We start from the raw sequence: 25216 nt of genomic DNA on the forward strand, positions 1-25216 counted from the left end.
CTGGAGCATAGGAGGCAGTTGGAGCTGCTGCAAGGCTTTCAATTGCTTTCATTCATCTTGCCATTCACATGAAAACTTGGAAACCCAAGCAAAGGCATGCTTATTTTCAAAAACACTAGCATTTCCATCAACTCTGGTGCCAGCCTTGAGCGGTGAGGGCTCATGATATCCCCTGTCATTAAAAATACATGTTCACTGGGCACACTGGTTGGTGGACATGACAGATATCACTGAGCCACTTTGGCTAGGTGTAGCCAGACAGTGGACTTGTGTGCCCAATATGCCAGCGGATCTGTCTGCAAGTCCTCTATGGGCTCTGTGAGATAACATGCCACTGACATTTGTGCTGGTGTCTCCTTTGCTTGGGTGGGCTAAGAGTCCTTCATGCCAGCTGCTTTCTCTCTAGCTCATTCCAGAATAGATGGTTTTTTAGGGGCAACATGGCTTTGGCGTACTGAAGTAGAACAGGAAGTACTAGCTGTCACTAACAGAGTGCTGCTCATGCTTGGGCTAGCACTACTCTCTGAAGTGCCCGCTGTTTCCTCCTCTGCTTCATGCCTAATTTGTCTCTGCCTATGGCGCTCCTGTTCATGGACTTTTACTAACAGCAGGTCCTTCACAAATATGAGACAATCAGACTGTAGGACGAGTTTCCCTTTCACACGGGGATCACAGACTGTGGTGAGCATGTATGTGTAGTCTTCTGTTAAAGGTCTTAATCTCTCTTGCACCTGCTTCTGCAAAAAGTCCAGACAATGCAGCACCTCTGCTGTCATTCCCTCTTTCTGTTTAAAGCCCTCCAAATTTTCCTCCAGAAAATTAACAATAGGGATGATGTCAGCCAAGGTGGAACTTCTGGAACTCAGCTCCTCCGTGGCATCCTTGAAGGGCTGCAGGATTTTTACCAGCTGATTCATGAATAACCAATCATGATGCCCTAGGGGACTCTGCACACCTATGTCCATTGCCGCAGAAAGTTCATGAAGGGATGTCTGCTGCTCCACTAACTTCTGCAGCGTCATGTAGGTGGAATTCCACCGGATGGCAACACCTGTGAGGCATCTCCCAATCAGTCTGCTTTTGTCGGAGAATCTGCCCCGCCTTCATACTTCTGTGGAAGAACCCTGCTATGTTCCTGCCTTGTGTATTAACGTATGTAGGTATTCATTCTCTTGGTGATTGGACTCCAACCCCAGAGCTGACCACTACCAGGTGCAGAGTGTGTGCAAAACATCGGATGTTCTGAAAGCCCCCGTCGCATATTGACTTTACCATGTTTGCACTTTGTCTGTGAAAAAGGATCCCTGCCTGAAGATTCCTGTTTCTCTGGTGTAGTTGCCAGCCTGCCAGCATCTGTCTGATGCATGCTAGAATATTGGCTGAGGTATGGACCTCATTTGTCAGGTGGGTGTGCAGTAAAGCCCACCTGCACCCTGATACTTGTTCATTAATAGAGATGCTGCCTGCCCCTGCCTCAGCCAGGTCCCACCAGTGTACTGTCAGAGAGAGGTAAGAGTGTGCAGCATTCAGTGCGGTCCAGATATTGCAGGTGAAATGCACACTCCCTTCTGCCTTAGCTGTCAGTCTGCAAAACTGCCCACAGATGCAGTGCAGTGCATTGATGTACACTACAACTGGGAGCGCTGTATGAGCACACAACAAACTTGTAACTACAAAAGAGGCCTACTGGGGATTTGGCTTCAAAGATCACCATTGTCCCAATATATGTGAGTCTGCAAAACTGCCCACAAGCGCACAATGCAATGCCTTGATGTACACTACAACTGGGACCACTGTATGTGCACACAACAAACTTGTAACTACAATAGAGGCCTACTGGGGATTTGGCTTCAAAGAGCACCACTGTCCCAATATATGTGAGTCTGCAAAACTGCCCACATGCGCATGATGCAGTGCCTTGATGTACACTACAACTGGGAGTGCTGTATGTGCACACAACAAACTTAGCTTCAACAGCAAGAGGAAATGTGGAAAAAAGGATTTGCACTCTCAAAGACGGGAGTAGCTGGCTTGTTACGGCGGTTACTACCCCAAACCAAATATCCAAATTACTACCTCCACCTTCCTCTATTCCTGATGCCTTTCAACTAGCTTGATCACTCCATTCTTATACTTCACTTCAATGCATATCCAGCATAGTTCTCTGCTTCAACAGCAGGGCAGAAGAAAACTGTTACTTCACACATCCAGCAGAGCTCTCTGCTTAAACGGCAGGGGAGAAGAAAAAAGGATTCACACTCACAAAGCGGGGAGTAGCTGGCTTGTTACGGCGTTACTACCCCAAACCAAATGTGCCTGATACTTCACTTTCGATGCATATCCAGCATAGCTCTCTGCTTCAACGGCAGGGGAGAAGAAAAAAACTGATACCTCACGCATATCCAGCATAGCTCCCTGCTTCAACGGCAGGGGAGAAGATAAACAACCAATAAGGGCTGTATAACATAATCTGGGTAAAAACAAATAAGCATGGGTGTAGCTTGCTTATTGCGGCGGTTACTACCCTACTACCCTCTAACTAATCAAGCTAGATATTTCACTTGGATGCAGCTCCATCACCGCTCTCTACATTAATGGCGGGGGTGGAAGGGAATTAGAACCAAGAGCTAAGAGAAACAGATAAGTATGAGAGAAAAAATGAGGGAAGCTTGCTGGGCAGACTGGATGGGCCATTTGGTCTTCTTCTGCCGTCATTTCTATGTTTCTATGTTTCTATGTTTCTATAAAAGATGCCTGCTGGGGATTTGGATTAAAAGAGCACCGCTGTCCCAATATATGTGAGTCTGCAAAACTGCCCACATGCGCACGATGCAGTGCCTTGATGTACACTACAACTGGGAGTGCTGTATGTGCACACAACAAACTTATAACTAGAAAAGATGCCTACTGGGGATTTGGATTAAAAGAGCACTGCTGTCCCAATATATGTGAGTCTGCAAAACTGCCAACAGATGCAGTGCAGTGCCTTGATGTACACTACAACTGAGACTGCTCTGTGTGCACTATTCGTAGTGATGCTGCTTCTTGTTTGAAAATGCCAACTCACACTATCTCCCACCCACACCCTGCCTGTACCTGCAACTTCCTACCCCAGGGGGGGTAAGATAAGCAGCAAAATGCCACTGCTAGCAGCTTGTCTCAGTGGGAGTGACAGAGAGACCATCTGAGTTCAATAAAAAAAAGTGCAATCAAAAAAAATCCTGTCTGGCTGGCTCTGCAGCAAAAATGAACAAATATATTTTTCAATGGAAAATTCTATCAAAATAGCTAGCAATTGAATATATCTCTGACCCACATCACCCAAACCCTGCCTGCAACTTCCCCCTGGGGGGGAAAGATCAGCAGCAAAATGCCACTGCTAGCAGCTTGTCTCAGTGGGAGTGACAGAGAGACCATCTGAGTTCAATAAAAAAAAAAGTGCGATCAAAAAAAGACTAGCTGGCTGGCACTGCAGCAAAAATGAACAAATATCTTTTTCAATGGAAAATTCTATCAAAGTAGCTAGCAATTGAATACAGATTTGAGACACTCAGACTAGCTTTGAGTAAAGCCAACTCCCCGGACCACCCCCGCAAAGAAAGAGCATGGCATACCTCGTGCTTAAGGAATAAATAGTACAGTGTCATCAGGAACAGAGTCACAGAACACTGAGTGAGAGCAGCGATTGGCTGCATTAGAAAACATACGCCTCACAGAACACCGTAGTAGAATTAATAATCAAGATAATAAGGCACCCACAGTACATCATTGCATTCAATTAGTACACAAGTTTGATGAATTCACATGGGCCATCCTTGAACACGTACCCCCTCATTGGAGAGGGGGTGACAGAACATCTCTCTTAAACTTCAAAGAAAATCAATGGATCTTCCGTCTACAATCCACAGAACCTTTAGGATTAAATGAGAAAGTAGAATAGTACTCTCTCATATGAAGTTTTTTTCAACATGGCTGCTGTTTCACTAGATACCATTTACTTTATAATATCAGTTTTTATAATATCATCTTACATTCCAATAATGGCCAATTGTCTACCAATATCCCTTGCCTATTTGTGTCTGCCTTCAACACAAGCCATTCCATTGACAGCGTGACTAGTAAAAAATGTCTGCAGGACTCCCTTCAGAGTTTGCAGACGTCATTCCCCAGATAAGGTTCTTTAGTAAAATGGCCGCGAGACCACTGACGGCATTTTCCTTATATGGTATTCTCCATATTTGGACATACCTCGGCACACATCATTTCCTGCTGTCAATGAAACCATCGATGGAGTCCCCTTAAATACGGCAATTTTGAAGCGGCAAAGCTGTCAGCCGCGGATAAGAAGAATTGAAGCAAAGCAGCTTGCAGCTCGGCAAATGTAAGTTTTATAAAAGGGTTTCTCTCTTCGGCAATAAGTTTCTTACAGATGATTACAAGATCTTTTCATTAATGTTGTTATAGCTGACTATACCCGATTAACCTTGTAAGTGTCTCTTCCAATTTCTAGCCATATATTAAATTGAAAGCGTCTATGCAATATTAACAGGCTCATTCTCATTTCCATTCTCTTCCGTACAGCACTTACAGGTGAGCTGCTCATACCAGAATAACCTTTATTCATAGGCAGCATCAATCTCCTGAAGCTCCATGAAGAAGGAGTTGCACACTCCGAAACCCTGCAGTGTTGAAGGACAGTCTTCAGGACTAGGGATGTGAATCGGGCTTCGTACGATTGAAAATATCGTCGATATTTTCAAAATCATCAGAAATCGGGGGCTCCCCTGAAACGATAGGAAAACCCCACGATAGTGATCGTGGGGGTTCTCTTATCGTTTTGGGGGAGGGCGGGAAAAACGGCACACAAAAATAACCCCTAAACCCACCCGACCCTTTAAAACTAATCCCTTTGCTTCCTCCACCCTCCTGACCCCCCAAAAAACATTTTACAGGTACCTGGTGGTCCAGTGGGGGTCCAGGAAGCGATCTCACGCTCCCGGGCCGTAGGCTGCCACTAATCAAAATGGCGCCGATGGCCCTTTGCCCTTACCATGTGACAGGGTTTCCGTGCCATTGGCCGGCCCCTGTCACATGGAGGGAGCACTGGATGGCCGGCGCCATCTTTAAAAATGGCGCGGGCCATTCACAGAGATGTGAATCGGAACCGATTCCAGTTCCGATTTACATCTCTATTCAGGACCATTAAAGACTGCCAGTCTTAGAGATAAGTGCACATTATATTTTTAATAACTGTGCACTACTCGGAGGTATTTACAGCTTTAGCCAGGAGAATATATGGACTCAGTATAAGTGACTGATGATTAAATCAGTCCTTGTGCTTTAAAGGCTTTTCCTATAAGCCGTGCTTTTAAGGCTTTACCCATAAGCTGTTCACACAAAGAGACATTATATGATGGTCACTTTATACTTCCATTAAAAGACGTGATAAGAGCCTTACATTCCAGCAGAATATTTATTTTTGCATTTAGCTCTGATAGGTTGCATCTCATCTCCTTGCCAACCTGTCTGACCCACTCTATGACAGGGCTGTGAGGTCACTTATGACTCATAGGAAAGGGCTGGTTTTTCTTATGGATACTTCCACATGGCCTTCTCCTATTTCAAACAGCTGCTAAGAAATCACTGTGAACCAAAAGAATGAAACTAATATGATATGTTTTATTCGTGGGGGATCGCCATGCATTTTGCGAACCCACGAATAAAACGTACAGGGACTTATGCATTGCAGATTGCACATTCATTGAAAATGAATGCACATCCCTAGTCTTTAGGATTAAGGCTAAATCCATAGCCCAAGGAGTTAATAAGGGTACATACTACTCAGTGGATTCAGTGCCAGACAAAACAAGAGTGGTGATGGGGAATCTCTATGAAATATTCTTCAGTGGATCTTGATGTTAGGAGTGACATGTTGTCCATCTTAATAACCAGATGGAGTATTGCCACGTTTTCATGGTAAATTATACACGTGATCATTCCAGAGTTCTCCTGTACATTTCTAGATACTTATTTGTTCAAGAGTTTAGGATGCTATCAAAAGCTTTTTAATAGTCAATCCATGCTATACTGAAGTTTCAAACTTTCTTACAGCTGACCATGATGGCTTCATTCAACTTTAACTGATTTTTGGTTCCATATGCTCATCTTTTGTTATACTTGTCTTCTGTTATTATGGTGTTATTAATATCTATTTGATCATATAGGTTATCTGATATCATTATCTGCATAAATTGCAGTGAACAGCTTGTGGACTGTAAGTAGTCATATTATTGGTTGGTAATTTGGGGGGATTTTACTTGAGTCTCCCTTTGGAAGGAGAAATGTTACATAGTAACATTGTAACAATCGGCAGAAGACCAAATGGTCCATCCAGTCTGTCTAGCAAACTGCACGTGCTGGCAACTGCCACTCCCTGCAGATGACCCTCATGTCCTCTGTGAAGGGCACTAACTGCCGCTTTGTGCAGGTTACACCCATTCTTCTAGGGTAGCAACTGCCGTACCATGCAGGTCATCCTAAAGCCTTATGTTAAGGGTAGTAGTTGCCACTCTGTGCCGGTTACCCACAAGCCTTACGTTAAGAGTAGTTCTATTTACAGTCAAAACCAATCAACTCTCAAACTCATAACATAAAAATGTTACTAGCAGTAATTTTGTCATTAACCATTGCAGTGTTGATTATAGCTGTCTGATAAAATGATTTTTTGCAGTTTGCCAAGTCATGGGGAGAAATGTTAAATATTTGAGCCAGAAGATGGACACTCAATAAAACCAGGGCCTTTTTCATGTTCTCTTACTTGCAAGGTAACCATTCTGCTTCTCACTTGTGTTCTATGGGATCATTATGTACATTTCTCCAGAACTTTTCCATGTAGCCTTTGATTGGTGGCGTTGTAATTGTACTAATATTCTTTTCTAGTTCCTGGTATAATTGCTTTGGTTTCTGTCGGTATTTTTTATTTTGATGTCTAACAACAACAATGAAAAAAGAGCCGTTAAAATCCCATACAATTTTGGCATACACAAAGAAATGGGAATATCTTGTATAACGTTTTCTGAAAAAAGGTTTTGGCACATAAAATAATAATAAAAAAGTAAATAAGGAAAATCTTTAGAACCTCACAAAGGGCCAGATTTTCAAACTTATGCGCGGGCATAGATTTGTTCGCACAACCCGTCGCGAACAAATCTACGCCCGATTTTATAACATGCGCACGCAGCCGCGCGCAAGATATAAAATCCGGGGTCGGCGCATGCAAGGGGAGCCCCGATGGCTTTACCCATTCCCTCCAAGGCCGCTCCGAAATTGGAGTGGCCTTGGAGGGAACTTTTTTTGCAATCCCCCCATCTTCCCCTCCTTTCCTCTATCTAGCCCACCCCCTAGCCCTAACTAAATCCCCCCTACCTTTTATTTCTGAAGTTAAGCCTGCCCGAGGCAGGTGTAACTTGTGCGCACTGGCTCGCCATCCCCCGGCACAGGCCACTGTGCCGGAGGACTCGGGACCGCCCCCCGGACCACCCCCCAAACCTCCGCCATGCCCCCAGACCGCCCCTTGACCCCCAGACCCGCCCCCGGACCACCGTCATGCCCCCGGACCCGCCCCTTTTTCGAAGCCCCGGGACAAACGTGCTTCCCGGGGCTTGCGCGAGCCGCCGAGCCTATGCAAGATAGGCTTGGCGCAAGCAGGGGCAGTTTTTCAGGGGTTACACTCGTATCTTACATACGTAACCCTTTGAAAATCTGCCCCAAAGTGCTTATAGAATGAGAGGTATCAGCAAGCCAGTCAGCGTGCCCGATTGTGAATGGGCCACCCAGTCTAATCAATCATCTACCTCAAACACACAACTGTGTCAATTTTTTAATTTTTGTAGGTAAGTGAAATTCAAAACAAAGTCCAAAAAAACAACGAGAATAGAGTTTTGTATTATTTTGATGTCTGTCATTTCTGTTTTGTTCATATCTTTGCAGCTTTTTTGCTTCTGATACAATTTTCAATTTGTTATTGGAATCTACTAGATAAATGAAGCTTGACTGATGTGCCGTAAATGCGCAGTAGAGAGCAACTCTACCGCGCATGCGTGGGCAGCACGTCGGTCAGAGCTTGCCAGTAACCAAAATGGCGTGGCGAGGAGCACGAGCAGTAACGGCGGTGGCGGCAGCGAACAGTGGCGGCGAGCAGTAGCGGCGGCGGCGAGCACAAGGGAGGGAGGGACCTCCCCCGGAGAACTTCCGTCTGCGCCATCCGAAGGCGTTGTGAATGAGGGGAGGGAGGAGGAAATGACTGAGGGGAGGGGAGGAGGGAGGAGAGGAGGGAGGAGAGAGTGACTGAGGGGGGGAGGGAGGAGATGGAGGGGGGTGGAGAGTGAGGGGAGGGGGAGGAGAGGGGGGAGGGAGGAGGGGGAGGAGAGTGAGGGGAGGGGGAGGAGAGTGAGGGGAGGAGAGTGAGGGGAGGGGGGAGGGAGAATGAGGGATAAGAAAATGGACTGAAAAAAAAAGGTTAATGTAGCCCATTGTTATGGGCTTAATGGCTAGTATATATATATTTAAGATCTTCTTCTGTTAGTTTAGCAAATTTTAGTTTGGGTTCATCTATTTTTCACTCGATAAGATTTTTCCAAGGAGGATTTGCTATTTTTCTCCTTTTCTTCTGATCTTATATCCTTATTGGGAGAGCTATCTCAGTTTCTGTGATTTCTGTGATATCAATAGATAGCCCCTTTATCAAGTTTATGACCTTGTTGATCTTACTTAGCATGGTTTTTTTTTTTCTTAGTCTGTTTTACATTGCTTTCCTTCTTATGTGAGGCACCATTCTCATTCACTAGCATCTCACTCATTATCTCTTTCAATTGCTTGGGCTGCTCCAACACCTCTCCTTTGGAGTCTCTTATCTGTTCTATTGGCTTTCTTCTGGTGCTCTTTGTCTGTTCCTTCACCTTTCTTCTGGTTCTTATTGGCTGTTTCTGATCCTTTCAATTCAAGAAGTGTTGAAGGCTGAGGATTTCTCTGTTGTTCGAGACAGATAAGCATCCCTCTCCCCAAGCCCTAATCCTTCCTATGCTACTTTATTCTAGATAATAAGGTCAAAGCTGTCAAAATATTCTTTCCTTGGAGAAGTAGATTAGAGAATGAAAATTAAGAGAAGAAAAGAGTATTGTGAAGAGATAGTTCTTTTCTGGTGTACAGTGATGCTGATAAGGCAATGAGTATAAGATAAGGCATGCAAAAGGGATAAGACATTTTATTTTCATTTTTTACATTTCTATATGCATGTGAGTCTTCCCTGACTTCTATATAGCCTTTTCTTTAACTTCTTTGTAAACATGGTAGTGTTTATTGCACCAGGAATAATTGTTTTCCTTTTCCCCATTACTTCCTATGGAGTTTGTTCTGAGCTTATTTAAATAAGACAATGTGGTGATTGGAAGTGTTGGACATTTTAGCTTCATGCCTGTACTGAACAGTGACATCACTACATGAGCATGCTCAGTGCACTTTGTCCAAGTCCAGATGTTGTTGACATTAAAATACTCACTCTGCATATCTAAAGAGTTGTAATAAATATCATGCATGTTGCCAGAGCCAGAGTAGAACCCAATATAAAGAAGGTTCATTCATTTATCCCAAAATATTCAGCGTCTTTGAGTCACATTTTTTTATTTCCTACATAATTTATTTGCTTGAAATGTTTCTAAATTTCAAATGTAGGCAAATCAAGCTCATGATTTGCAGCAACTGATGAACTAGTTTGTATTGGATGTAACTCCATCTGAACTAGATGGAGTCAGAGAAAAGGTTTTATTTGACTCAAATCATACATTCTACAGTTGACTCAGACTCATTGCTGTTAGAGTTCAATGCAAACATAATATTGACTCAGCTTGCCTAAACTCCAGCCAATCATAATATAATTTGTATTGACTCAATATTCTGGACTCTAAAACATTGGCATTGGACACAGTTGGCTTGATTTTAATAGTCCATAAATATCTAACTGTGGTAAGGTTTCTGCCAAAAGCCATAAGTTAGGTATGAGAGCTTTTTAAACAATGAAAAATCTTCCTTGCCACCTCGAAAAAGATAAACTGGACAAGCATGAGGCAGACCATGTTCAGATTTCAAAACAACTTGAAATAGAATTTGAACCAAATCAATCCTGCCAAATTCTAAATTACAGTAGAACTTTGGATTTCAGTTTGAAAAAGATTACAGCTTAATTAGACATCAAGGACACATACATCCCTAGCCACAAGGTCCCTAGTCAGTAGAAGACATTTTATGTCCAGACAAAATCAACCCTATGTTTACCAATCTAATTGACTAATTCAGAGACTGAGCATCTGTAAATTTAAGCTGCCAGCTATTTCTTGATGTCTCACGCCCTAAGTTTAGTGCAGGGAAACTGAATGGCTTAAAGCCTTACAGTGAACTGGAGATTTGAATCTCGATCTACAGGTTTAACAGCTTTGTGTGCTCTAAGCAGGCTCTCTGGGTCACTTCTGCTGCTGCTTCCTGATTATAGACTGAACCTTCTGAAAAAGACAAGAGTATGCGAAAGCTACTAATAAGGTGGAGTCCATTTCCAAAATGTTTATGCGTGCAAAATTGGAAGGTATGTGCGTAAGTGGCATAAGCATACATAAGTAGCATGCTGCAAGAGCCCTAAGTAAATGCATACTTGTAATGTCACACTTTAATGTGAAAGGGAAAAAAAGGATAGGAGGAGCATTTTGTGGTGGAGAACAGTTGCTATTTGGTAGGCGGTAAACACACATTTTACCGAACTTGTCCACATGCTTTTATAATTGTTAAAGGGGTCATTCACTAAGCTGCGGTATTTTTTCCTAAGGGAAATATACCATGGGAGTCACAAAGCCACAATATACGACCCTGCTGCTATATGACTCCCGCAGTATTTTTCCCTGTGGGAAAATACCGAGGCCCGCAGTATTTTTCTGCATTGTATTTTCCCGTGGGGAAAAATCCTGCAGAAGTGAAAGCACTCCAGTCAATGTATGATGACACCCCGGGACTCTGTGGCCACTAACATTAAATAGGCTGCTTGGACCCAAGAAAGCTCCCTCAAAAAGCAGTGCCAAAACCATAGGGGCAGAATTTAAAAGCCCTAAGCGCGTAAATCCAGCTGGATTTACTCACGTAGGGAGGTTACGCGTGCAGAGCCTATTTTGCATAGGCCCAGCGATGCATGCAAAGCCCCGGGACGTGCGTATGTCCCGGGGCTTGAAAAAAGAGGCGGGGTGAGGACGAGGCAGGGGCGGGGCCAGAGGCCTCCATAGGGCTGCTAGGCTGGGGGATCGCGCGCTGGCAATCGGCCCAGCGTGCGCAACCTATACCTGCCCAGAGGCAGGCACAACTTGTAAAATAAAGATTAGGGGTGGGTTAGGTAGGGGAAGGAAAGGGAAGGTGGGGGGGTAGAAGGAAAGTTCCCTCTGAGGCTGCTCCAATTTCGGAGCGGCCTCGAAGGGAACAGGGAAAGCCATCGGGGCTCCCCTAGGGCTCAGCGAGTGCAAAATGCACTAGTGTGCACCCCCTTGCACGAGCCGACCCTGGATTTTATAACATGCACACGGCTGCATGCGCATGTTATAAAATCGGGTGTACATCTTAAAATCCGGCCATAAGGGTCTGCATCGACCCCCTCACCCCCCCCCCCACGCCTTTTCCTCTCCCACTGCCCTTGTTGAAATAAAACAAACACATTTTATCACTTATTTTTATTTATTTATTTTATCTTAAAACATTCATTACCCACCCTTCCTACATTCAGGGAGGGGTATAAGGTACATACTTAATCAAAACGTTAATAAAATAAGACCTTCATAATGGCACATTATTAAAAACATAAAAGGATCAAAAGAGTAGCCTTCAAAACTATTAAGATGGAATACTTATTAAGAGTAGGCTTTTTGGCCTAGAAATGTTTTTAATGACTTTTTAAAGAATTTGAGCTCTTTTAATATCCTTATTTCATTCGGAAGGGAATTCCAGAATAAAGGTCCTGCTATCGAGAAGGATTGTTCTCTGGTTTCCTTCAGATGTGCAATTTTGGGGGAGGGAACATCCAAAAGGCCCTGACTAGATGATCTCAGTAGTCTTGCTGGGGTATGAATTTTTAAGGCAGGCAGTGATCCATGGAGAGGTGATATTATAAAGACGGTTATGGATGGTGGATTGCCAATTTATAATGGACCCGAAATGTGATAGGTAACCAATGAAGTGACTGAAGTACTGGGATTATATGATTATGAATGGGAGAACCAGTCAACAATTTGGATGCCAAATTTTGAATAATTTGAAGGGGCCTGATTTTATAGGCAGGAAGATCATGGAAAAGGGAGTTGCAATAGTCTAGACTGGAAAAGAGAAGATTGAAGAACGGTGCAGAAGTCAATAGGATTTAATAGAGGTTTCAGGTGACATAATTATCAAATTTTATAGAATGAAACTTGTGTAAGAGTTTTTATGTGTTCTTGCTTTGAAATGGCGGGATCAATAATAATGCCCAGAATATGGACAGTCTTTGAAATTGAGCTGTTGAAATTCAGATAATCACAGTTGGAATATGTGGATTGGGGAAACGAGATAGAATCAATATTTCAGTTTTTGATATGTTAAGAGCAAGCTTATTAGCAAATAACCAGGTATGAACAGTAAACAAGCAATGTATTATGAATTTCTTGGTTTCATTCCATGAGTTTTTTAGGGGAAAGAAGAATTGTATGTTGTTTGCATATAATTTATAAGGTACTCCAAGGCTTGCAAGGAGATGACATAAGGGGGAGTCAAGTAGATGTTAAATAATGTGGCAGATAAAGCCAAGCCTTGGGGTACACCACAGTTCAATGAGAACAAAACAGAGGTTTTGGTTTCAACCCTGAGATGATATGTTTGATTAGATAGGAAGAGAACCAGGACAGTACAGTACCCACAATACCCAGATTGAAGTTGAGTCAGTCACAAACCCTGCTCCATACTTCAATCTCTCCCCTTTTCTCCAGGACATTTGTCCCGCTCAGGCTGGGTACCCCTCCCCCCCCCCCTAATCCCTCCAGACAAACCTTACAGAAAAAAATTGTCTCTGGTGGTCTATGTAGACCTCCAGGGGTTTTCACATCTCACAGTGGGTCATCTTCAGGGCCAAGTATTCCCTTTAAGACAGGGCACTAGGAACCTCAAATTCCAGAGACTCCCAGGGGAATTAGCTACAACTCTTTAGTTGTAGCTAACTTTTAATCAAACAACATACTGGTAGCTTGCATTTTGTTCGGCAAGCCACATTTTTTTATTTGTATAGTTTAGGGTAGTTGAGGGTATTAACAAGCTTCTTGTTTGCTGTAGCACCTATGGTCACAGTAGATTCAACCCTGAGACTCATGATATCCCCAGCCCCAACCATGAGGGGACTCAGAGTCACATCATCGGGACTCAGAGTCACAGATGAAGTTAAAAGTGGTGAGAGACTCACCAAGCTTGCTTGGCCTTGTATTCATGGCTATAAAAGCATATTATTCAGTAAAACACTAAGGATTCTTTATTAGCACCAAACGTTGTAAAAAGCCTGACTCAGGCTGAGTTTCGCTCATATGTGAGCTGCTTCAGGGGCTATGATGGTAATACAATTTTAAGGACTTTCTCCTTATTACAATCTTGTGCATTTTCCTCAGACAAGACACAACTTGATTGTTATACCGGTGGTTGCCTAAATGTAGAAATCCCTGGATCTGCCAAACTCACAACATCATTGGCATCCAATGTTGTTTACTATGATGGTAATACAATTTTAAGGGCTGTCTCCTTATTACAATCTTGTGTGTTTTCCTCAGACTAGACACAACTTGATCATTATACTGGTGGTTGCCTAAATGTAGACCTCCTTAGATCTGCCAAACTCACAACATCATTGGCATCAAATGTCATTTACGGGAAATAAAGATGCCGTGTCAGACGCTGACCAACCATCTGGCACGGAGCAGCAGATTTTCCTTCCATAAGCAACCTTCTCAATTATAGTCAATGGGAAAGCAAAGTAGCCTATTTGGGCTCATAAATTGGAGTTTTCTAATAATTTCTAATGAAACTGGTAGGTAGACATCATCACAAAGGTGAAGACATGCCAACATGGCACTAAAAGTGGCATGAAGAGCAAAAGGATCCACAATGGGACAAACAAGTACCAGCAGTGGCAGGAGTTATTCAAGGCACCATCAGGGGCGATAAGCAGCATAAAGAGTGGCCAGAATGCCACAAAGCTGCAAAAATAAGGCAAAGGGCACCAATAACAGTGGCAAGAAACCCTCAGTGCTGCATGAGAGAGGTAAGGTGGCACCAAGTGTGACATGAAGATCTCAAGGCACTATGAAAGTTTTACCACAAAAGCATTATTCATAGGGAGCATGGTCCTTTTTCTGGGTGCTGCTCATCTGCAGCCCTTTCCTTTTGCTGTAGTATGATCTATCAAAGGCTAAATACCAGGTAAGACCAATATTGCAAGAACCATAAGAGAATGAAGTTTGAAGAAAATGTCCAAGAGATCATGATATCAATAAAGATTTCTGGATGCAAAAGACCTCTCATCGGCAGGTTTGTTTAAAACATTTCAAACACAAGGAGAGTATAACATTGGGGTCATTTCCCATGTGGTGCATGTACCGTGTGTGAGAATGCTTGTTCTAATATAAGCATTCCAATAAACTATGTTTTTATAAACCTCGGGCAAGGTCGACCTGTATCACTCAAGGAGTGGTTTACGCTATATGGTGTCCCTGCGCATTGGTGTATATAGGGAAAACAGTAAGAAGCCTCAAAACACGTTTGATTGAGCACAGGAGTGCTTTAAAATGTATGAGGTTAGAAGCACCAATGGTGCAACATTGCATCGAACAAAATCATTCTTTTAGTAGTATGAGATGTACAGTGCTAGAAGTGTTGAAGCAGGACATACGGGGAGGTGATTTAAATTTAAAATTACTACAACAAGAACAAGATGGATTTTTTAAGTTGCGGACCACGGAGCCATCGGGCTTAAATAAGGAGGTAGACTGTCAGTCTTATGTAGGCAGTGAGTGCCGATACGAACTGGTAGCAGGCTCTCTTGATTATTTGAGAATTAAGGGTAGGAGGGGAACTATAAACATTGAAATGTTTTAGAATTAAGGGCAGGAGGTAACTTTAAACATAGGAATTTTTAGAAAAGCTCTTTAGAATGCTAGTGCACTCTGAACACAAGAGATTGGCTGGAACTTGAAAGTTTTTCTCTGATTGGTGAGACACTGAAGACAGGGGGAGGTTTATAAACCAGGAAGTAATGGTCAGTATATACTGAGCATTTGCGCTGAAAGTTTTGTGCTGTGGGGAAGGAACCGGTAATGGTCAGTAAAACGAGTAAGTACCGTTGTGTTGAGCATCTTATGTCTAATAATGTTTGAAAGGATTTTTATTGAAATGGAAACAGTAAAGTTGTTGAAGATAGGAGGAGGTTTAAAAATAAGGAAGTGGTGGTGAATGTATATTGAGCGCATGTGCGCTGTAAGTTTTTGCGCTAAAAAAAACTGGCAATGGATAGTAAAGAGATGTGTGTTCTATGTTTAATAGTACAATGTTTGCAAAAAATATCAGTAAATGTGAATAGTGTACTAATGAAAATGGTATTTCATATTCTCTTATCAGGAGGAATCCCCTGAAGCAGGCGAGCTATGCCGCCGAAACATTGCAATGTCGGGAGGGTAGAATTTTAGCAATCACACACACATATTGGTTGATAGCACTGCCTGTCAGGCAGTTGATTTGGATATTCACGGGACAAGTTTACACAATGGTGCGGAGAGGTTGTCATGAATTTGGCAAGATAAGTAAAAAAAATTTTAAAACGATAAAGTTAAAAATTGTCATATATAATAAAACGAGTACATTAGTGAAATTGGTAAATGAAGTTACTATTCTAGTGCCATTACCATCATGAAAAAAGTTGTAGCCCTGTATAGGGCAAGAGCCTAAGCGATTGAGCACGCAGTCTGATACCAATTTCTGAAGGTGAAAAACAAACGGATGAAATGTTAAAACATAATTAACCTCACATATTGTGTATGTTTGAAAGTCTTTTGACCCTGACATATTGCGATATATGAGCATCTCCAACCATCATTTAAGCTTCCAGCATTTTAATGGTTCAGCCTATGTGGCATGTTTGGAGACTGTGTTGATTGGTATAGAAATACTGTAAGTTGAGAGAATATTATGATATATAAGTGGTGGAGGTGTTGTTAGAGTATGATTATTAGATTTGTTTCTTGATATTTATCATTATTTGTTGTAGATGCGGGTCAGCGGCTATATATGTGTCTCTTTTTGATTGGTGTGTATACAGAAGGCTACTGCGCCATGGTTACAAATGTATCGTGGTGAGATATAGTGAGATACTTTATATCTATATGAGGTAAGGTTTTGGTTTGAGTGGGGTTCGATCAGAATAGGGCAATTTGAATTTTGTTTAATAAACAGTTTTATTTTAATTTTTCAGTGTGTGGATATATTATGAAATAATCATGAGATGTAATTAATCAACAAGAAAGCCTCCATGTAAGATATATATGAATATGAAAGCTCTACTATATGGATAAGTTGTCCACTGTGAGATTCATTAGTCCCTGAGGAAGCCTAATTGAAAGGCGAAACGAAGATATCTTTTGTTGGACAAAGATTGCAGAAGACCTATAGCTAAAAGAAGTTTAGTCAGCCTCAGTTGAATAGTAGTTAATACACCCAGACATTGTATTGATATTGTTGTATACATATTGATGTATTTAATTGAATGTTTATACAGATAGTGCTTTTTGTGCATAAATATGTTTTTAAAAGATGGAATGAGTGTGATTGTGGAATGAATGTGCTAGTTTAGTTTTTAATATGTTTACACAGGTGAGTGTGTTCTGAATTTCAATAAATGGTTATACATTGTTTAAGGACAGCTAGGGGCATAATTGAACCACTGCACATACCAGTAGGCCTTCAAGAAGAAACAGGGTCACTATTTAGACACAAAAAAATAAATTATTAAATAAAGATTAATCAAAAAAATATTTACTGTTTCATTTTCATTTTTCTGCCGCTTCTGAGGGTGTGAATTTGTCTTGCAACTGACAGGATACTTCTCTTCTACATTTATCGGGCATGGGGTTCTCTTTCTTTTCTTGGGAATCTTTTCCCTCTTTGGCTATTTCTAGCACTAGGAAAGGAAGATGACACAATGGAACTGAAAGAGAAAAAAAAGAGAATTCGGAAAAAATGTTCTACAGACAAAACAGGATCTAGGAAATGCAACACAAGACAGGAGACAAGCACACATACACCAGTTCCATGTTCAAAAAGGTCCTCTTTTCAATTGCAGGATAAAGCCCAGGGCACAGGGCTGTTGCTTTCATTAAACAAATAGGCAGTCGGCTAGAGTGCCAAGATTCTGTGGACGGCAAAATCCCACCAATGTGGAGGTCCAGAGGGCTGCTGTACCAGGGTTATACTGCCAAAAAAAGGGAGTACATTCTGGAGCCCACTGCAGTTTGTAGGGGGAAAGTGCTGGGCTGGAGTTGCCACCAGTGGATAGGTGGGGGTTTGAATAACCAAAAGTTTTCCTAGAGTGCCAAATAGGCTTGCACCGGCCCTGCCAGGACATGTATGGATGCATTCATCCACAAGTGACAAACCTGGACTGGAAGTTTCAAGCCCTTTAAAGAGCCAGCTTTATGGTCTATCTACACTGAAATCGAAACTAAAGAACACAACTGAAGAGGGAAAGAAAAAAAGAAGGTAGAAACATTTGCACATGAATATTGACTGAAAATGGAAAGGTACATAATGGAAAATGGAAAGCTACATAATGGACAAAATGGGAGGTAGCCACACTGAGAAATGCCACATATTCTTCATGGCAACAACATATGACTTTCCTTTAAATGCAATATGGAACTCTATCCAAAGTAAAGAATCTAAAGTATAACACAGCATACACCAAAATCACAAGAATAAAAGACATAACAGTGGTCATGCAGTGTATAAAAGCTGTACTATTAGTGAACACCAATAAAACACCACAAAAGAGTACCAGCCACACCAGTGAGACAGAAATAGATACCACCATGACAGACAGACATATACAGACACCACATGACAACCATACTTTTTGTCACACACAAGGAGAAATGCTGGACAATGACAAACATGCAAACCCATTACACTCATATTGTGACTGTTCATTATGAGTAACAGCTGTTTTCTGACCTTTATAACCCTTCAGGTCCTCAGGAGTCATTGGGGGCACCCAAGAGTCCACAAACTCTCCCTCTTGGTAGCCAGTAGTGTGGATATTCCACCAACCTCCAGACCTGCAAGAAGGTAACAGCCAGATCCAAGTCAGTCTGAGAATTACAAAGAGATAATAGTATTTAATTCACAGCCTTGTTAAGTTCACAGCAGCTACAAAGGCACCCTCGCAGTACATATTGGACCCATCAACAATGTGAGGGGCAACCATAATCTTCACAAACAAAATCAAGAGAGAGGGCAAATTGGGTACATACTGAAGGTGGCAGGAGAGACACAAGGGATAATCATCATCTGTGCCCCAGTACTGGTGCAAGTGAAGTAGCTGGAGGAAAAGGATGGTGGGAGGAGTCAGCAACAGCTGTGAAGGGGATAGCCCTGCTCCCTGTGGATATCATGGTGGCAATCAGCCAAGGAACAGCAGCATGTAATTCCTGAAGTCTTATACTATGCAGTGCCATTGCTAGATTGGTTCCTCAGTCATTTAAAGGGACAGAAATATAGAATTGTGATGACTGAAAAAGACCATATGTCCTATTTAGTCTGCCCATTCAATCATTTGGCCAGCGTAAGATCATAAGATTCAATCACTCCCAGTTAGTTTTCCTGTAGTCTAGGACACTCACATTTGAATGAACCCTCACTGCCTGAATTCTAATACTGCACCACACCCTTCAGTGATTACCGGATTCCAGATATCATCCACCACAACATCAGAAACTCTCCATCCATTGGTAGGCATCAGGTCCAGTGTCACCCCCTCCCATGTGGGTTACCAATTGATGGAACAGTTCTTCTTGTAGAGAATCCAGGATTTCCTTGCTTCTAGATGAAAACACAGCTAGGATATCCCAATTTGTTCCAGTGCCTGTCTGAAAATTGTCGTCTCCCCCCCTCCCCCTCCCCCCCCCCCCCCCCCCCCCCCCCGCTTACCCCATTTCTGGGTCTATACAGTAGTAGGTCAACTAGCCCGATGTTGTCATGCTTCTTTCTTGAAGAGGACAATCCCATTGCTTTCAGCAAGAAAGGCAAGCATTTCTTTCTATTGCTTGATTAATTGATAGGGTTGAAACAAAAGGACTTTGGGATGTATTCAGAAAAGACTTCTTAAAAAATGGATTGAATAATACCTTTGTGTGTGTGAGTATTTAGTAACAGTCAAATTCATCAAAATAGCATGTTGTACCATATTATCAAAAGAGATAAGCAAAATTATAAATACAGGATTTCTGGAGTGTTTCTTTTCCTTTATAATAAGAATATACTTTCCTTCCATACCCTTTTTCAACGAGGCTTTGTGCTTCAAGCTGAAAATGAAAGAAATATATGAATTTTTAAGGGAAACAACTTGTAAGGCTGCATTATAAAGGCAGTAAAAAGGTGGAAATGCATACTACTGCCTGTATTTACATTTACTTGTAAGATGTAATTTAGGTGATTATTATTGAATTCTAATTATTCTTACAAGCTACTGATATTAATTTTATTTTAATAGACTATAGTGCCCATTTTCTGTATTTTACTAGCTCAATACAGCAAGAGTATTATAAACCAATACAATTACTCTTACGGATTTGATCACAAGGGGCTACATTCATCCACCCAAATGTGAAGCTTAGTGAAAACTTCCAACAGAAAGTAATTCATCGAGTTCAGTAAATAATAATAGGAATGTCCTGTGTTTGCAAAAATCAAAACCCTATGTATCTCAGGAAAATTGAATAAACCAATTTTAAGAGGGTTTCTGGACCAGTTGAAATCATGTAACACATTATCAGCTTCATTATTATATGCATGTCCCTCATTATCCCTGCCCCAATAACCAGAGTTGTTCTCCTGCTGACATCAGGGCAGGCTCGGAGCTTGGAAAAGAGTCCTGCAAGAGGAGGCTGATAAGAACAAAGGGAGTGAAGCTGGGGTGAGTGAAGACCAATACAGATTGTTTTTTGTCTGCCTGCAGCCCCATCACCTCTCTCCATCTTTGCCTCCAGAGCTGCCTGCTCACCTGCTGCTGTGTCCCTAGCTATGGGGGTCATTTATCAAAATACTATAAGGCATTTTCGCATGCGTTAAGGGCTTTTCGCATGCGAAAAGCGCCGTTAACGCATGCGATAAGCCCTTAACGCATGTGAACGCACCATATCGTATGGTACAATGCAAATCCAAAAAAAAAAGAGGAGGATGGTAGCTACACCTTTTTCAGTAGGGTTAAGCCGTGCGATAGGTTGCCATCTGCCTGCTTTCTATCCTTCTCTGCTTTTTATATCTTTTAAGATGTCCACCATACTTTGATAATGATCCATTTCATGGCATATTTTTCATTTTACCTTTTTAATAGCAACAGCCGCTTTTCCGACTAGAAGCCCATGAGAATGGACAGGGAACCCCACATTCTACCAGGGAGCATTATGGGACCTGGAAGAACGTTTACAACCCAGAACACTGAAGAATAGCTTAACACCAAGGAGCCAGGAGCTTTTGCTTAATTATTCTCCTATTAATACCTATTTCTTGGGTGTGTTGATAATGTATGCAATGTGTTCTACAGGGCTACATATGGCAACTAAAATTATGAGTAGTTAACTGTAATTTGAGGTATTGTATATGTAGTGTTTGGAGAAAGGGTGTGAGAGAGGTTGTGAGTGTACATTAGTTTGCATACATTAATATGATAAAGTACAATAAGCAGTCAGAATGAGTTATTCATGCTTTTTAATGTACCATTACTGTATAATAATGAGGCTGGTATCTTCTTATCACTCTGTATTATTTTGAGATCCATAATACTATGAACATGTTTTGCTTGTAAGGGGAGGGGAGAGTTTGCTTTGATTCAAATCAAGAGAGTGTGCATAAATCTAGAAGTATAGAAAGTGTGTGGAAAGCGGATGAAAGCGTCAGATGTGACAGAATGAGTATGTGGCAGAGTATAAAACTGTAATTGAAAATAACAAGAGGCTTACAATAGGATAAGAGAGGTTTTATGAATGCTGTATAGGGTAATGCAGCCATTAGTATAGGCCTGAGTGGTCTTCAAAGGTGAGCAGATTGATCCCTAATGGGGAAAAACAACACTGCCTCTTTGAAACTAGTTTTTGCTTCAGAAATTGTAGTCATTGTTTAAAAATAGAAGACCATAGTTAAAATTATAGTAGGTATTTATAAAATAAGATTCTTTTTTTAACTAGGTTTCTTATTTTTTTTTCCAAAGTGCAAAAAACGTGTTAAAAGTACCAAAATTGCCTCTGTAAGATTCATTAGGCATTTCACCTAGCAGCAGTGCTCTGGCCCACATTTATACTCGTCTCAGCAGAAGTGAATATATTCTTTTGTCCAGAGGGCCCCTTTGGACAAATAAATTGTGTGTGCATACGTACTTGGGTGAGTCAGTGGTTGTAGATTGGGCTGTGGGCAAAATAGAAGGAGTTAATGGGCCATCTAGGGTGGATCTTCCTGTATGCTCCAAATATCTTTTTTTTTTTTTTGGGTCATTTTATTATTTGCTCAGTATGTCCTGAATATCAGCTTTTACAACGGCTTTAATAATTTAGGTTTACTCAGACACTTGCCATTTTGAATCGAAAAAGATTTCAAGTGACTGCAGCTCTAAATATTTATTACCTTTTATGGGCATTGCAAGCAGAAATCTTTGGAGTTCGAATCACATTTTTTATTCAGTCAAATATGGGTGAACAGAGAGAATTTACTGAGCAGCGAAACCCAATTAAAAAGTTCCAGTTTGTTTGGACTCTGCTCACAGCTCAAAGTTTCATTAGGGGAGGGTTCAGGGTGTCTGCCTTCCCTGGCTTAGGTTCCTAGCAGAAGATGGGCAGCAGCAATACAGAAGTTTTCACCAAACGTAGGATGAGACCTGCCAGGGCCCACTGCCCTCTGAGCCTCCCTTCCATCTCTTCCTCCTCCTCTCTCCGCAGTGCACTTCCTCTGAAAGCAGCGGAGGTGCATCAGGAGAAAGAGAAGCATAAGCAACTAACGGGCCGATACAGTAAATCGCGGGAGAACGGTGTGAGCGCCCGCTCTCCCGGCGAGCGCACAGGCCATCTCCTGTGCGCGCGATACAGTATTTTAATTTATTTAAATTAGGCCCGGCGGTAAAAGAGGCGCTAGGGACACTAGTGCGTCCCTAGCATCTCTTTTCGGACAGGAGTGGCGTCTGTCAGCGGGTGTGACAGCCAACGCTCAATTTTGCCGGTGTCTGTTCTCGAGCCCGCTGACAGCCACGGGTTCGGAAACCGGGCACCGGCAAAAATGAGCGTCCGGTTTTCAACCAGCGAGCTGCGGGCCTATTTCAATTCTTTTTTTTTTTTTCAATTTTTTAAACTTTTTTTAATCTTTCGGGACCTCCGACTTAATATTGCAATGATATTAAGTCGGAGGGTGCACAGAAAAAGCAGTTTTTACTGCTTTTCTGTGCACTTTCCCGGTGCCCGGAGAAATTAGCGCCTACCTTTGGGTAGACGCTAATTTCTGAAAGTAAAATGTGCGGCTTGGCTGCACATTTTACTTTCTGTATCGCGCGGGAATGACTAATAGGGCCATCAACATACATTTGCATGTTGCTGGCACTATTAGGTTCGGGGGGTTGGACGCGTATTTTGGACGCGCTAATACCCCTTACTGAATAAGGGGAAAAGCTAGCGCGTCCAAAACACGCATCCAAATGCCATCGGAGCGCACTGTACTGTATCGGCCTGTAAGAGGACAACCATTGTTATCTGACACTCTACCCCTGCTGCTAATGTCGTTTGGGGAAGCTAAAAGGGTGGGAAGGGGGAATGGAACTTGGAAACAGAGAGGGAAAGAAGGAGGAATGTGTGAGAGGACAGACTGTGCATCAGGGGAGACGGGGAGAGGAATAGTTCAATAGGGTTATAATACAGATGGGGAAATGGAAGCTGCAAGAATCTTAGATATGAAAATAAGAGAAAGGACGCAGTATGACTGGAACGGTGAAACTGGGTGATTAAGAGGGGAAGATAGGCTGTGATGAAAGGGTAAGACATGGAAAGATAGGTAAGAAGTAGATATGAAACATGCTATTTGACATAAGAGAGGCAAAGAAAGCAAAATGGAAAAAAAGAAATATAAGAGAAAAATGCATTGTAAGGAAACAGAGAGAAGGTGCAAAGAGACAAAGAATGTAGAAGAGACATGGAAAGCAGAATCAGAAAAAGTGAATTGTGTGACAGACAAGATGAACTACAGAAGAGACATCAAGAACAGTATAATGTATAAAATATATTAAACTAGTATAAGGATTTGTAAAAAATAACATAAAAAGGTCATTTATGGGCATACATTCATTGCTCCAATCTCCTCCAGACCTCAGGAATGCCCCTTTTTCCAGTGGTTGAAAGTATGCGTGTTTTTCTATAGCTCAAGTACGTTTCTCAGCAGATAGACATGGGGCGTGTACTTCTGTGCACACAGAGGCTGGGCAATGTTGAGAAGGCCATTTTAGGCATGCAAACATGGTTTTTACCAATGTGAAACGTGCAGAAAATTGCTGTCTTTATGTCTCATGAAAAAATCATTTTACTTTGATTTCTGTTCAATTAAGATTGTTAAAGGACTATGCAAAACCTAAGCAAATGAAATCGATCAGGAAATGTCCCGAAATGGCAGCACAAATATGGTTTTTGGAGCATGACATACAGAGTGAAAAACACACCAGCACAGTAAATAATAGAGAGAGAGTCAACTGAGGTAGAAAACAAGACTTTTTCAATGTACTTTTCAATTAAGATTCCCAAATATATGACTTTTGAAACTAAATTGTTATAAATTATGTTTTCTATAATTAGATGTAGAATACTAGGGATGTGCAGGCAAAAAGTTTTCGTTGAAACGTTGATACGTTGAAGGTGAGGGTCAATTCCGTTCAATATGGAAGTATGGAGAAATCCATAAGTTGTGGATCTGTCCATACGTTTCCCGGTTCCCTAAATAAAAATTTAAACCCCTCACCCTCCTTAATCCCCCCCCGCCCCCAAGACTTACCAAAACTCCCTGGTGGTCCAGCGGGGAGTCAGGAAGCCATCCCTGCGCTCCTTTGCGATTTCCTCACGGCGCCGATAGCCTGTGTCACAGGGGCTGCCGTGCCATTGGTCAGCCTCTGTCACATGGTCACGGCGCCATCTTGTGCTTCTACCACGTGACAGGTAGGTCATGTGGCAGGAGGTCGCTCCGGGACCCCGGCTGGACCGAACCGGAACTTTTGGCCAACTTGGGGGGGCCTCCTGACCCCCCCAAGCTGGCCAAAAGTTCCGGTTGGGTCCAGCGGGGGTCCGGGAGCGGAGGAGCACGTGACGTCGGCGTCACGTGCTCCTCCGCGCCTCCGCTCCGGGACCCCCGCTGGACTGAACCGGAACTTTTGGCCAACTTGGGGGGGCCTCCTGACCCCCCCAAGCTGGCCAAAAGTTCCATCGGCGTCACGTGCTCCTCCGCGCCTCCGCTCCCGGACCCTCGCTGGACCCAACCGGAACTTTTGGCCAGCTTGGGGGGGTCAGGAGGCCTCCCCAAGTTGGCCAAAAGTTCCGGTTCGGTCCAGCCGGGGTCCTGGAGCGACCTCCTGCCACATGACCTACCTGTCACGTGGAAGAAGCACAAGATGGCGCCGTGACCATGTGACAGGGGCTGACCAATGGCACGGCAGCCCCTGTGACACAGGCTATCGGCGCCGTGAGGAAATCGCAAAGGAGCGCAGGGATGGCTTCCTGACTCCCCGCTGGACCACCAGGGAGTTTTGGTAAGTCTTGGGGGGGGTCAGGAGGGTGGGGGGTTTAAGTGTTTATTTAGGTTCAACGTATTCAACAGAATATGTTGAATACGTTGGAACTCGCGA

Source organism: Rhinatrema bivittatum, chromosome 6 (assembly GCF_901001135.1).
Source record: "Rhinatrema bivittatum chromosome 6, aRhiBiv1.1, whole genome shotgun sequence".
Classification (NCBI taxonomy): domain Eukaryota; kingdom Metazoa; phylum Chordata; class Amphibia; order Gymnophiona; family Rhinatrematidae; genus Rhinatrema; species Rhinatrema bivittatum.